Source organism: Microcaecilia unicolor, chromosome 2 (genome assembly GCF_901765095.1).
Source record: "Microcaecilia unicolor chromosome 2, aMicUni1.1, whole genome shotgun sequence".
NCBI lineage: Eukaryota > Metazoa > Chordata > Amphibia > Gymnophiona > Siphonopidae > Microcaecilia > Microcaecilia unicolor.
This window is the reverse complement of record NC_044032.1, coordinates 376580283-376594550: the sequence shown is the minus strand read 5'-3', so window position 1 is coordinate 376594550 and position 14268 is coordinate 376580283.

Genomic DNA, 14268 nt, shown 5'->3' with positions numbered 1-14268 from the left:
TGTTTCAGCTACGTATGCAGACTGATTGCAATTCTGCCCAGTGTGTGAATGGGATAAGTTGTTCATGTGGGTTGTGGTATATTGGGCAGACGTCACGTAAGATAAAGTCTCGTATTGCTCAATATTTGAGCAATTTATGCCTGCAACGCATTGAAGCTTCTCTTGTATCCCATTGGCAGCAAGCAGGTCATTTGGTTCAAGATTTAAAATTTGTAGTTCAACCCTCCAGGGTGGTAGCTCCTAGAGGTGGCAATATTTCATTAATGTTGCTGAGAAAGGAACAACGTACGATTTTACTGTTGCCCCATACAGTTTAAATAGGGAAATTGAGTGGCTTGCCGTTTAACAATAAGGGTATATAATGACAAAATTCCCAACTCACTCCACACGCATGCACGGGCATCTTTTGTGACTTACCCATTGCACAGCATGGGAGCGTGATTGAGTTCCCTGTGGCCCGTCTTGGCCGGTAAGGTATTTAATTATTATTATTTTTTCAATAAGTTAGAATTTTTGTGTGAGTGTGATTTGGTGTGGGTAATTATGATATTGTGAATTTGTTTTGTTAGATGGTCAGACCCCTGATGACGTACAGTTGAGTGAAACACGGACCGTGTAGGGTCAAGTTCGATATGAGGGTCAAGTTGGATGTGAGAACGATTTTTATGCCTAGTAGAAACTTTTGAACATTAGTTGTATTTGGATGGACTTGGCATTTGTAACATTGCAGAGATGGTGAAGATTTAATCAGTAAATTTGCATGTTTGATGTTCATGATTTCCTTAGCCATACATTATTTGAAGTCTTTAGCATCTTCAGTTGGATTATTACATAATTTGAGAATCACAAATTGAGAGCTTTTTTGATATGCTGTTATATATACAGCTAATTTCTATCTGACTGTGGACTTTCAGGCTAGGGGACTGCTGAAGATAAGTTAAAAAAAACTTCTTCATTTTTGTTACTAGCCAAGCCAAATACAGTATGATAGCGAGTATTGAATTTATGGTTTCTGTCAAGGATATTATGTTATTAGAATTTATGTGGGAGTGGTGAGTGTTAGTATGAATGGTGAGTGATAATATGAATGATATGTTTTTTGTAGTGATGTTGGAAGGGAGTATGGACTCTTTGACAGCTCAGGAAAAACAAATGTTTATGGTGGGAAGTTATCAATCTGGCCTACGGTTAAGATGTGTTATTTTATTGTTAAGCTATTCTACTAGCTACTAGTTCTCATTGTATAAAATTGGATCTGTGCTAAAATAGCCCACATTGATAACTATGCCCTTATGTTTCTAAAATGGGTAAGATAAACATTTATATTCAGGCACATAAATTTGTGTGTTGCTGTTGCACAGCAGAAATGTTTATGGGCCTGTTTTGACTTGTTGATATTTTTGATGTTTATTTTTCTAAAAGAGGTGTTCATGTGACAAAAAAGCAGCACATAAATGTCCATTTTTCCATGTATTTTAGAACAGGCTCTACACCATCAAATCCTGTTCTAAAATACTAGTGGAACTTGAGATGGTTCAACCTGGACATTTGAATTCCAATTTGAACATCCTTTCTACAATGCTGCTCCACATAAAGATTAACTGCTGTATTTTTCAGTTTCCATTTACCCCTTCTTTAATACCTACCAGAAGTTAAAGATACGCAACTTTCCCTTGGCCAATTAACTCAACCAGAGAGGGCACTAACAGTACTGTTTGTTGGAAAGAATTATTTAGATATACATTTTTAAACATTGTTTGTAGAAGGAGACATTTTCTCATTTGCCAATGGATGTGCATCTGTTTCTACTTCAACTTGGTTTTCATAGACGTGTTCCATAGTATCCTCTTCACTCTGATACTTCGCAAAATTGACAAACACCTTTCAAAAAATTAAAACATTTTAATTAGTTTCAAGTTTCAGAATTATTTGATATATTACCTAATTAGCACACTGTCTAAGCAGTAATCATCATAATCAATCTAATCCTTAGTATCTTAATTCTATATAAGCTCAGTAAATATCTCTATCTAGATCTGCATCTATTTCTACCTATCGATCGATTGATCAATAGACAGATAACTATGAAAAAAATAGAGATTCAGAATGGAAATATTGGTAGATGAAGGGAATTATGAGGCTCATTTTCAAAGCACATAGACTTACAAAGTTAGATACGTTACTATGAAACTTCATAAGTCTATGTGCTTTAAAAAATGAGCAACCTATATCTGCTAGAGCACATTTTTCTTAATGAATGAGAGGCCAATATTTTTATTCATTTTTGAAGGTATGCATGTTAAAGCCTATGTCTATGGGGCGCTTTTACTAAGCTGCACTAATAAACGAGCTTAAAGCACCCTAGCATGGGACTTTCCTGTGTGCTAAGGGGCCCTTTTACTAAGTTGTGGTAAAAATGACCCTGTGCCAGTGGTGGGGGCTGTTTTTGCTGCTTGCTGAGGCTCTTTTCACTAAGCTCTGTCGAGCAGGGACTGTCTCATGTTCAAATGTACAGCGCTGCGTACGTCTAGTAGCACTATAGAAATGATAAGTAGTAGTAGTAGTAGTAGTAGCAGCGGGTAAAAAGGCTGCAAAAATATATGGCCATGTGGTAAGATTGTTTTTAACACATGGCCATGGGGAGAGCACTTACCGCCACCCATTGAAGTGGCGGTAAGGGCTCCCGTGCTAACCCGGCAGTAACTGGGTAGCACGTGGCACTGCTTGATTACCACTGGGTATACCCCTGCGGGAATACTTTTAGAATATTTCCACTAGCACGAGAAATGCCACGTGCTGGGGGATGGAACTACCACAGGGTGCCTGCGTTGGGCCGGCGGTAGCTCCAGAATGGCAGTGGGAAGACCGCGGTGGACTTACTTCCGCTTAGTAAAAATGTCCCTGAGTACTTTTCTGGCATGATTGTAGAATAGGCTTTTTAGTAATTATTGAATTTCTGGCTCTGTGCTAATGTCAGCATTAGTGTGTGGCGATTAAAAAAAATTAATGGGGGAGCACTTTCTGATTCCTATTTAGAGGTGGTAAGGGCTGCTGCATTAGATCTGCGTTAATCAGTTAGCACGCACTAATGTCAGTACACTAGCTGAATAGTGCATCTATGGCTATTCTCTGTCCCCCCCATTTTTTAAAAAATTAATGCATGCTTAAGGGCCCTTTTACTAAGCGGCAGTAAGCACAAATGTGTGTTTACCGCATGCTAAAAGACCCTGGGGCCCTTTTAGCAAGCTGGCATTGGCGCATGTTTTATACTGAAGCCGAGGCCCCCTTTTACATCAGCTGGTAAAAGGGAAGGTCTCGCTTTCCTGTAGGAAATGACTGGGTGGCAAGTAAAGCACTTGCCTCGTGGCCATTTTGAGAAGAAGCCCTTACCACCACCCATTGAGTTGGTTGCTCAAGCATCCCCTGGTAGTTCTGGGATTGGTGTGTGACCTATTCTAAAAAAATATAAAATAGATTTTAGTGCGGAGGGGGGGGGGGGGCATGTTTGGGGATGGAGAGTAGGTGTGTCTTGCATGATCACTGCACACTGCCGAGTAGCGGAAATCCTTACCACCTAGAAAATTGGGAAATTAGCACATGGCCATTAATGGAATAAAATGAAATTTCGACCATTTTACCACTGTGCTGAGAGTGGCTTTAGTTGTGGGAAATCCATACGCTAAAAATTGCACAGGTCACTTTTTAGCACTGTTTATATATTACCAGTTGTATCTGTACTCTGAAATGGCATAAGTCATGACAGAAAATTGTAAGCCACAATGAGCCTGCAAATAGGTGGGAAAATGTGGGATAAAAATGCAACAAATAAATAAATAAACAAACAAACAAACAAATAAATAAATAAATAAAAGGGCTCCTTAGTGTGATCAGATGGCAAAACTAATGTGGAACGCTTTAGAATTTCTTGCATTAGGCCATTTTTGCTGTATTTGAAGCATGTTAGTGCCTAATGCAGCTTGGAAAAAGGGCCCCTATATTACTATATGAAAATATAATATTATACAATACCTAGAACAGCTGATTTGAGAATCAGAAAATTGTAAGTTACTTTTCATTTTGTCATGATCATATTTTTGTTATCTCCACACCCACATATGGCAGTCAAATATTACAGCAGTGGTTCCCAAACTGACCTGGGGAAACCTCAAGCCAGTCAGGTTTTCAGAGCATCCATCATGAGAATTCACGGAGAGAGATTTGCATGTATCTCCTCCACTGCATCCAAATCTCTCTCGTGAATATTCATTGTTGATATCCCAGAAAGCTGACTGGCTGAGGATTCCCCCAGGACAGGTTTGGGAAGCACTGAACTACAAATATGTTTCAAAAATGTACCTTGCTAAAAAGTTTCCGTTTTAAAGCCCAATTATTTATAGGCCATCTACGTCAAAAGAGACATGCAAACTGAAATGTTCAATACTTGCAGTGTATTTTAATAAAGGCTTGCTGAGGTTACAAACTTTTTGTACAATGCATATAAGTCTGCAATATTTGGCAGCATGAAAAGAGAGAACATTGAGTTTACAAAGAAACACAAAAAAAGAGCAACTTTACTAGGAAGCTTCATAAGTGTAAGTGCCAGCATTTACACTTGTTAGCAGTGAATTGTGTTATCTACACTGGGGGCAGTTCTGTTATTAGTGTACCTAGATATTGGCACCTAGTGTTTCTTTTACAAAGCCATGCTAGCGATTCCTGTGTGGTAAATGAGAGGAAGCCCGTTCAATTCCTATGGGCTTCCTCTCATTTGCCACGTGGGAATCGCTAGCGTGGCTTTGTAAAAGAAGCCTCTAGAGAGTAACTAATTGGTGCATATGCTATAAAGGAAAGCAGGTGCCTATTTCCCCTTATAGTAATGTATTCACATAGGATATGATGACAGTTAAAGATCTGCATGGTTCATCTATTCTGCCCAATAATGCAGCCAGAGCTGCGTCTGCATCTCTGTGCAGGTTATACTCCATCATGAACAAAAACTGTCACCACAAATAGGGCAGTAACACAATCATGGGGGAGTGGATTTATAATTTATTGTCAATATTTGATTAAACCAGCAATCCAACAGTGTTGCAAACTGACAGCATTTTGCTCGCTATCAACCTTAAAGTGTCTCCCTTCCCCCTCTGACTTACAATCATTGCATGTGATTTAATACACCACAAAAAAACACACTCTTATTGTTGATCTGTCTCTGCTATTCTCAGGTCACAGACTGTAGAAGTCTGCCCTGCATTGCTTTTACTTCCCAATCACTGCAGTTGCCATTAAAGCCTACTCCAGGCCAGCCAAATCTATCTTTCCATTACCAAGAAATAGACCATAAACAGTTGTCCTGGGATATAGATCATTGAAGTCCTCCAGTACTGACCTTACTTCTCTACTACTGGAATTGCCATCTAAGCACCAACAAGTTTTGTTTTGATACCGTCCCTTTTCCATTTAAGAATCCTTAGTGTTTATCCCATGCATTTTTCAGTTCCATCAGTGTTTTCATCTCTACCACCTCACCCAAGAGGGAATTCCAGGCATCCAAAGAACTCCCTGACGTTACTCCTACCATCCTATAATCTCAATTCATGCCCTCTAGTTCTCTCGCTTCTCCAACTCTGGAAACGATTTGTATGTATATTGATGCCTTTCAAGTATTTAAATGTCTGTATCATATCTCCTCCATCCCTCCTTTCCTCTAGGCTATACATACTCAGGTCTTCAAGTCTCTTCTCATACATCTTTTGTCAGAAGCCCCATAGCATTTTTGTCACTTTTCTCTGGACAACTTCAAGTCTTCTTATGTCATTAGTTAGATACAGCCTCCAAAACTGAACGTAGTACTCCAAGTGGGGCCTCACCACAACTTGTACAGTGGCATCAACAATTCTTGTCTTCTGATGGTTATGCCTCTCTCTATGCATCGTGGCCACAACCACTGCCTTGTCATATTCAGATCCTTAGACATTATCACCCTGAGGTCTTTCTCTTGAACTATGCTTATCAGTTTCTCACCCTCTATCTCATACATCCTTATCTTATACTAGCATAACCTGATATATACTTGCATATTCGAATAGGCTTAAGCACTTAAGCCAGTCATAGACACCAAGATTCTATATATCTCACCTACATTTCCACTTGGAAATACAAGCGTATTACATAAATAACAGTGCACACAACTTAATTGGTTAATAAGCCAATCAGCACTGTTAATTGGATGTTAACAAGCAATTAGGAGGATGAATTGACATTAATTAGAACTGACACACAGAACTCGTTAAACACATTCTATAATGTGGTGCGTGTAAATTGTAATGCGCATTGTCAAAAAGGGGGTGTGGCCATGGGCTTGGAATGGGCTGGTCATGGGCATTCTGACAATTTACACGCAGTGTTATAGAATGTACCTGCTCTGTGCCAAATTTAGGAATTGGGAATTATACCAGGTTCTACTTGGTGTAATTCCTCACAACTAAATATAGATATGCGGATGGCCGTCAATGTATTTTATAAACTGAGTGGAAATTTTGTGGAATACACTTAGGTAAAAATGATTTCTGCATGGATTTTCTAGGCACCATATATAAAATCTAGCCCAGAGTGGGTATAACTGCTCACATCTAATTTCTGGAGATATGCACGTAACTTATAGCATTTTATAAATTAACATATGTAAATAGGCAACCCACCCAGATGCCTCCCCCACCTCCGTGTATGCTTAACTATTGCATACATGCTATATAAGATATGCACACATTTAAAGAATAGTGCTTAGGTGGATTATCTACATTTTTCTGCATTTGTGCTTGTATTCTAACCATTTACATGCATAATCAGTGTGTAAATGTTAGTGCCTACTTTACAGAATTACCCTCTATAAAGTATGGTGCGGGTTAAGTTGCGGCATTCATAAACCTGCACATTGAAGAAAAGCCAAATATGGAGTAAAATTCCCAGAATCAAAGGGCCCACTATTCAAAAAAAGCTGAACTCCTTAATTTATGCTCCCAAGTTAGGCTCCTAAATCAGTGCCCTATTTTCAGATGAAAATCCCTCTTAATTTAGGAGCTTAAAATTTATGAGGTTGATATTAAAAGTGATTTAAACTGCCAGGAGAGGTTTCTGGCTATTTAATTTGCTTATATGGGGCTATCTGGGGATATTCAATAGCATTTAACCAAATGCCGAAACTGGCTAATTTGTGGATGGTCCAGGGGTGGAGTTAGGGTAGAGTGGAAACTTAGCCGGTAATTCTTAGTCTGCTAATCGGATTAACTGTATAAAGTTAGGACAGCAAAAAAGCTGTTAATTCTGGGTCAGTGGTTATACATGGATATTCAATGCTAGAAGCCACACATGCACCGGCATTGAATATCAGGGGGTTAGTTTAGCCCATGTCTGGAAACAGCTTACCGACCACCTACCACCACCAGCTGAATATCAACCGCTGTGCTTATAAATTAGACCTACCTTTCATTTGCTCTTATAAGGCAGCTTGACCTCCTAGCAGTAGCACCATGAGACTACCACTTGGGGTTTCTGATGCCATTTTGAACCTGATATTGGCAGGGGCAGAAGTAACTGGGACTCAGTTCTGCCCTATATCCCCTAGTTCGCAGGGATGTATATAGGTAGGCCAGAAGGGGGGCTATGGAAAGATGGGAGGGTCTTTGAAAGAGAGTGGAAATCTTGAGTTCTTCAGGGAACTGTGACCAGGTAGTCTAAGTAAGGGTATGTGATATGGGGGAGCTATTTCGGTGGGGAGTGATCCAAGGTGGCTAAGGTGGAAGCAGTCTTGAGTCAGCAAACTGCAATACTGAACTAACACAGGTTAGTGACTCCTACAGTGAATTAAGGTGCTATAAAAGCCCATCTTTTACTGCAACATAATAACTGCTACTCTCAGTGATACAAAAATGACTCATTTTAGGTGTTTTGCTATTATTTGGTCCCAGCATATGTTTGTTTTTGATAACTAAGTTATAAGAATTTTTTTTTAATAATACCACATTTGCATAATGGTTGCAGGATTTTAAACAGAATTCACTTGTGCTTGACCAGATACATTTTAACTGCATTTTGAAAAGTAAAAAAATAATAATAATGATGAACAACAAAGGAATGTCATCTATTTGAGAAAGTTCTTATATATCATCTTTTATGAGTAACTCCTTAATATACTTGTAGTAATTATTTAATATTTCCCCTTGTCTATCTGCATTTTACTAACAAAACAAGACAGAAAAATCTTTATTCCATAGTTTACAGAAATCATAATTTTATTTGTGTTACCACTTGTAGAACAAGAAAGGCATTCTTGAAAACACTGCCATGTTCAATAATTTAATTGTTCTGGAAATAATCTCACTCATCCCAGAACATATTCAGTGCCTCCCTCCTCCCTCTGCAAACTGCTTGGCACATTGTTTCATCCCTTAGCTGTATAAAATACATCACTTGCTCATTCATGGGTTGAAATGTGCTGTGGACTGTTCTGAATCTTATTATCTTCAACTTAATGTTTCATTATCTCGAGCAATACAAGGATATTAGAGTTTGATTGCTGGTTCTCTTTGGAGATTATATCATTTGCGTTTCTATTCCCCTCTGCATTTTAAATTGTATTTTTATGCAACTAGTTACATTTATATTTCATTTAAATCTGATCTTTCAATCTATTGGGGTGATAAGTGTGGTAGGAGAATTTGATTTGCTAATTAGATTTTCTTTAAATAGCACAGCTAACTCTTACTTTCCTTCACCCCTTTAGTACTCTAATACTAAGTAAGAAAAATAATAGAAACAAGATTTTTCATCTTTTCAGAAGCAACATGGCTAATCCATTTAGACAGCCTGAGAGCAGGTGGTAGGAGCCTATTCTATCATAGAACCTAGGTACCTGTTCCAGAATACTAGTGTAACCTGATATCAGTGTGCCTAACCTTTAAGTGCCTGCATCTACACTAGCTTTAGCCTAAACTAAATGGGACAGGGATTTGTGTAACCTACAGTATTTTGTAAGTTATGGGCTAGATTCTATAAAAGGTACTGAAAAAAGTTGGCGCCAAAAAATAATCCCACTGAACAGACACAAACCCAGAAGGTCTTCTAAGTTTGCATCTGCCTGGGTTTAGTTTTGTCTTTTTCCTTTGTAAAATTTTAATTCCTTCGATCTCCATTTTATTTATTTGTGGACAAAAGTTAATTGATTACTTCTTGTTATTATATTTGTAACATTTTCAATATTTCTAAATTTCTCCCACATTGTTGGTGATAAGTATTTTGCAATTTAATAATAAAATAAAAAAACTCTGAGCGCTATTCTAGAATCCATGCCTAAAGTTAGGCACGTTTTATAGAACAACGTTTAAGTCCCAGGTGTCACATTTAAATTTAGGCATGTTCACTTGCACCAACGAAAAGCTGGTGCAAACACCTGCACCTAAGTTTAGGTCTAGAGTCCCCTTATTCTATAATTGTGTGCATAACTAAAAAACACACCCATGATTCACCCATGACCCTCCCATTTCTGCGCCCCCTTTTTTTGGGACACATATAAAATTTAGACGCAGATCACGCACTTAATTCATACACATACATCTTAATTGATTCCAATTATCACCAATAGTAGCTTGTTAAAAAGTTAATTATTGGTGCTAATTGGCAAATTATTCAATTAAGATGCATACATTTGCACTAAATGTAATTCTGTAAAAGTCACGAGTCAATTCCCATACCTAACTTTTGGTGCTAGACTTACGCCTCCTTAAACCTAGTGTAAATGCTGGTGCCGTATTCTGTAACAACACAAACTTTTCAGATTGCCCCTAACATGTCTCCTTCCATGGCCATGCCCCCTTTTGAGTTACGTGCTATTAGTGTTAGGCACCATGCCTTATAGAATAGGGTGCAGCCAGATGTGCACGTTTATTTTAATGTATGACAATCAATGTAATTGACACTAATTAGCCTGTTAACCAATTAGTTTATGCGGGCATCTTGGAAACACATCCAAATTTTTTGCTTGCAAATCTAGGAATCATATATAGAATCTGGGGGATAATGCATATATATCCAAGTATTCTAAATATTTATGCACACAATGGGAAAAGAATGTTAGCATCTACATTATAGAATGGCCCTTTCCTGTATTGCAGTATTTATACCAGGCAGACTATCCTTTAAACAAGCTAACTTGATTCACTATTGCATGGACAAGAAAGTGACAATCAGCTATGACTAATGCCAGGTAAGAAAGTTGTCTCTTTATTTATTTATTCACAGATGGAACAAAAGTATAAGTTTTAGAATTAGAAATGTCCATAAAAACGTTCGGGCAGGTTAGCCACCAGAGTTTATAGGGTCCTGGCTGATATTTAGCTGGGGTTCGCATAAGATAGTTATGCGGGCCCCAGCTGAATAAAGGCCATGACCCACATAACCTTTTGTAGCTTAAGAAAAGTCCACTGGTAGCTCTCCCAGTCCCTTGACAATGCCCCCTGCTTTCTACCTCCTCCCCCAGCCCGCATCCTGAAGAAGACCTTTCACCCCCACCCCTCCACACACATATTAGGTAGGTTCCTCCAGGCCTATCTTTGCTTCCTGGTGGTCCAGTGAGAGCATTGGAGGCAGGGGCAAAGCCCCTCCATTCTTGCTCCTTGTGGCTGCCATTGCCATGAACTGCTGTGAGAGATTGTGGCAGCCATTTGGTATCGGCAGCTGCAAGGGCAGGAGCGAAGGGATTTGCTTCTTCCTTCAGCACCCTCACTGGACTACCAGGGAGTGAAGATAGGCCTGGGGGGGGGGCCTATATAGACTGTAGGGGATCCTTTCTGGGGTGTGAGGGATCTTCATGGCACGGGCTGGAGGAGGGTGTGGGAAGCAGGGGCCAAGAGGGGAATTGGGGACTTTTTTTTTTTTTAATTAAAGCAAAGTGGCCTAATTTAGGGCAGCTTTTGAGCTGTCCTAAATTAGGCTACTTAACTATGTGGGTGCTGGTACTGAATATTGCCTGTACTCGCAAAACCCTGGGCTTCTCCCTTATGCCACTCCCTGTACCACCCCTGACCTGCTCACTTTATTTGGTGGTGTTTAGAGGCAATATTCAGTGGCACTGCCCACTTCAGTGTCACTAAATATGAGGGGATAGGCAGTGACAGGTGATTTAAGTGGGCAGTAACCTCTCCTGCCCACTTAAATTGCTTTGAATATTTGCCAGTCTCTTACTGGTCAACATGAAATGATATATAAAACTGCAGAACTAGTATGATCCATTAAAATAGGACAATTTTTTAAGTAGAAGAATATTACAATAGAGTGGCAGATCTCAGCAAGAGGAAAGTATGAATTGTCATACTGGATCAGACCAAAGGTCTATCAATCCCATTATCAGATGTCAATTCAGACCACTAGCACTTGGCAGCATTCCAAAAACCAGATACAAGATTCCATGCTAAGCATTATTTTAAAGAAGTATCTGAAAATAAAGTTCAATGATCTTAGAGCCTGTATAAAGATGCCAAACAATTCTAAAATCAGCAATCAGACCAACTATAGATGTCTTGACAGAAAAACGAAGATAGCTTATAGTCTGGAATTAAAGAAGTCAATCAATATGTGTGGTTAGCATCCAGATAGAAGAAGGAGGGAAGGAGGGCATAGAGAATCTGGGTCAAAACGAGCAACCGTGGTGGATGAGAAAAACTGAGGGATCCTTTTACCAAGCTGCAGGAAAAAGGGCACTGCGCTAGTCATTTTTTCCTGTGCACCAGGGCCTTTTTTACCGCAGCGGGTAAAAAGCCCCCAGACATACATGGTCATGCGGTAAGAGAACTCTTATCACGTGGTCATCTGATGGAAAGCCCTTCGCGCGGCGATGCCCAATTACTGCCGGATTACCACCGCATAAGCCATTTCCAGGGGTTTTCTCCCCCCCCTGAAATGGCGCACACTTGTGGCAGAACTACATTCGGCGGCCTCATTGGGCCAGCAGTAGTCCCAGAAGAAAGAGTGGTAAGCCTGAATTGGGCTTTCTGCCGCTCTGTAAAAGGGTCCCTGAATTAGTGACTAACAACTCAAAGGGCTCCTTTTGGTAAGTGGCACTAAAAATTGGCCTTAGACTGCCCTTACCTGGGTCTTTCCTGCAGCTAAGGCTATTTTCATTTCAGCCAGAAAATGGCTGATTTGCTAACTGATTAGTGCAAAAATGCCCATTCTCCACCCCCAGACACGACCCCTGTAAAAAAATTAAAATGATTTTTTAACATATGGTTTGTATATGCAGATTGCAGAATTACCATGGGATGCCTCAGTATACCCCGCAGCAAGCCCTTTTCAGCCCTCTTCTAATTAGACCCACCACCCATTAATAACCACCCCATCCACTCAGTCTTTTAGACCCTCCATCACTTATAACATCTCCATTATTTCCTTAAACTCCCTTATAAGTCTTCACTGCTCTGTCTTACAAACTCATAAACACAAGAAGGCACTTCAACAACAAAACATGCCTTTTTGGATCAAGGTTCAATTTTATTTGTATACTGCCATCTAAATAGTTTACAAAAAGTAATAGAATCCAAGGAAAGAGAAAATAAACCCCTAGTCAAAAAGGCAAAATCAAAATTCAACCAAAAAGAACAGGGTAGACCACTGGTTCCAGCGAAGGATATTTATTAATACATGTAGTAAAATCGATGAGGTCTTCGTATCGGTGCCACAATGCGCCTGCATCAGCAGTCAAAACAATTTTGATGAATGTTATGAGTCCAAAAATACTGAGCACAATGTCCAGTAAACAATACTGCATCAAAAAACAACAAAGTGAGGTACAAGCAAAGCAAAAGCCAAGCCTTGTCGATGACATTATGCTCAGCATTTTTGGACTTCCCTACAGGCTGTTGGGTTTACAACACTTCTGCTGCTCTGGCTCTGGAGTCTAATAAGAAGTGGCACAATTGTATTCCAAGTCATTCCCCCCAAATTAAGACCTGCCTGTTTGTAGATCTTTAAGGGGGACTTTTTCTAAAGGTTAGCTCGAGTTATCTGTAGCAGGCCCCATTTTATTCCTATGGGCTCTGCTGCAGGTAACTTGAACTAATCTTTAGTAAAAGATCCTGTAATTGAGTTTACTTTATTTTTGTATTGCTGTTTAATAATATTTTGCAACATGTATATGTGAATACTTTCAAAAAATTGTAGGTAATTTATAAAGCATTTTCACATGTAAGGTGTGTTTTTCATATGGAAAAAGACTATTATGCAATTTTGTATAAGAGTTCTTGCAGATGAGCTAACACACTTATAAACAAACTTACCTGGATTCTATATATACTAGTAAAAAAGGCCCGTTTCTGGAACGAATGAAACGGGCGCTAGCAAGGTTTTCCTGGGAGTGTGTATGTTTGAGAGAGAGAGCCAGAGTGAATGTGCAGGTGTGTGACAGAGTGAGACTGTCTGTGTGACAGTGTGTGTGTGAGAATGAGAGTGTGTGACAGGGCCCCCTCCCCTGTTCCTAATGCCCCTCACCCCGTTCCCTCCCCTCCTTTTCCTCCTCCTTCCCACACTTTGGTTTCCTTAAGGCTTTCAAAAGTCTATGTACCCTCGTGGCCTAGCCCAGTATCCGGATACCCCACCGCTTTCCTCCTCACCCCTCCCCCAAGATGTAATACTTTCACGTCCTTCATTTTTAAAAAAAAGTGTCCTATCTACCCTGTGTACAAATGCCCGGCATTCAGATTGTGTTCCTCTCGTAAATTTTAATTTCTTTCATTCATTCAGAACTTGCCCCCCCCCCCCCCCCCGAACACTTTTGGTTCCTTCAGTCTTTTAAAACTCTCCTATGTACCCTGTGTGGTAATGGCCAGCATTGAGATTGTTTTCCTGTCCCAAATTTGCATGTCTTTCAGTCATTCACAACTCCCCCCCCCCCCTTCTCCAGTTTAACACTTTCGTTTCCTTCAGTCTTTTAAAACTCTCCTATCTACCCTGTGTCCTAATGGCTAGCATTCAGATTGTTTTCCTTTCCCAAATGTTCATGTCTTTCAGTCCTTCAGAACTCCCCCTCCCCCCATTTAACACTTTCAGTTCCTTTAGTCTTTTAAAACTCTCCTATCAACCCTGTGTCCTAATGGCCAGCACTCAGATTGTTTTGCTTTGTCAAATTGTCTGTCACTGAGGTCAGTGCGTGCCTGCCTAGCAGACCACTTCCGGCAGGCACGGTCCCAAGCACATCCTGTTGGAGGTGAGAATTATTAT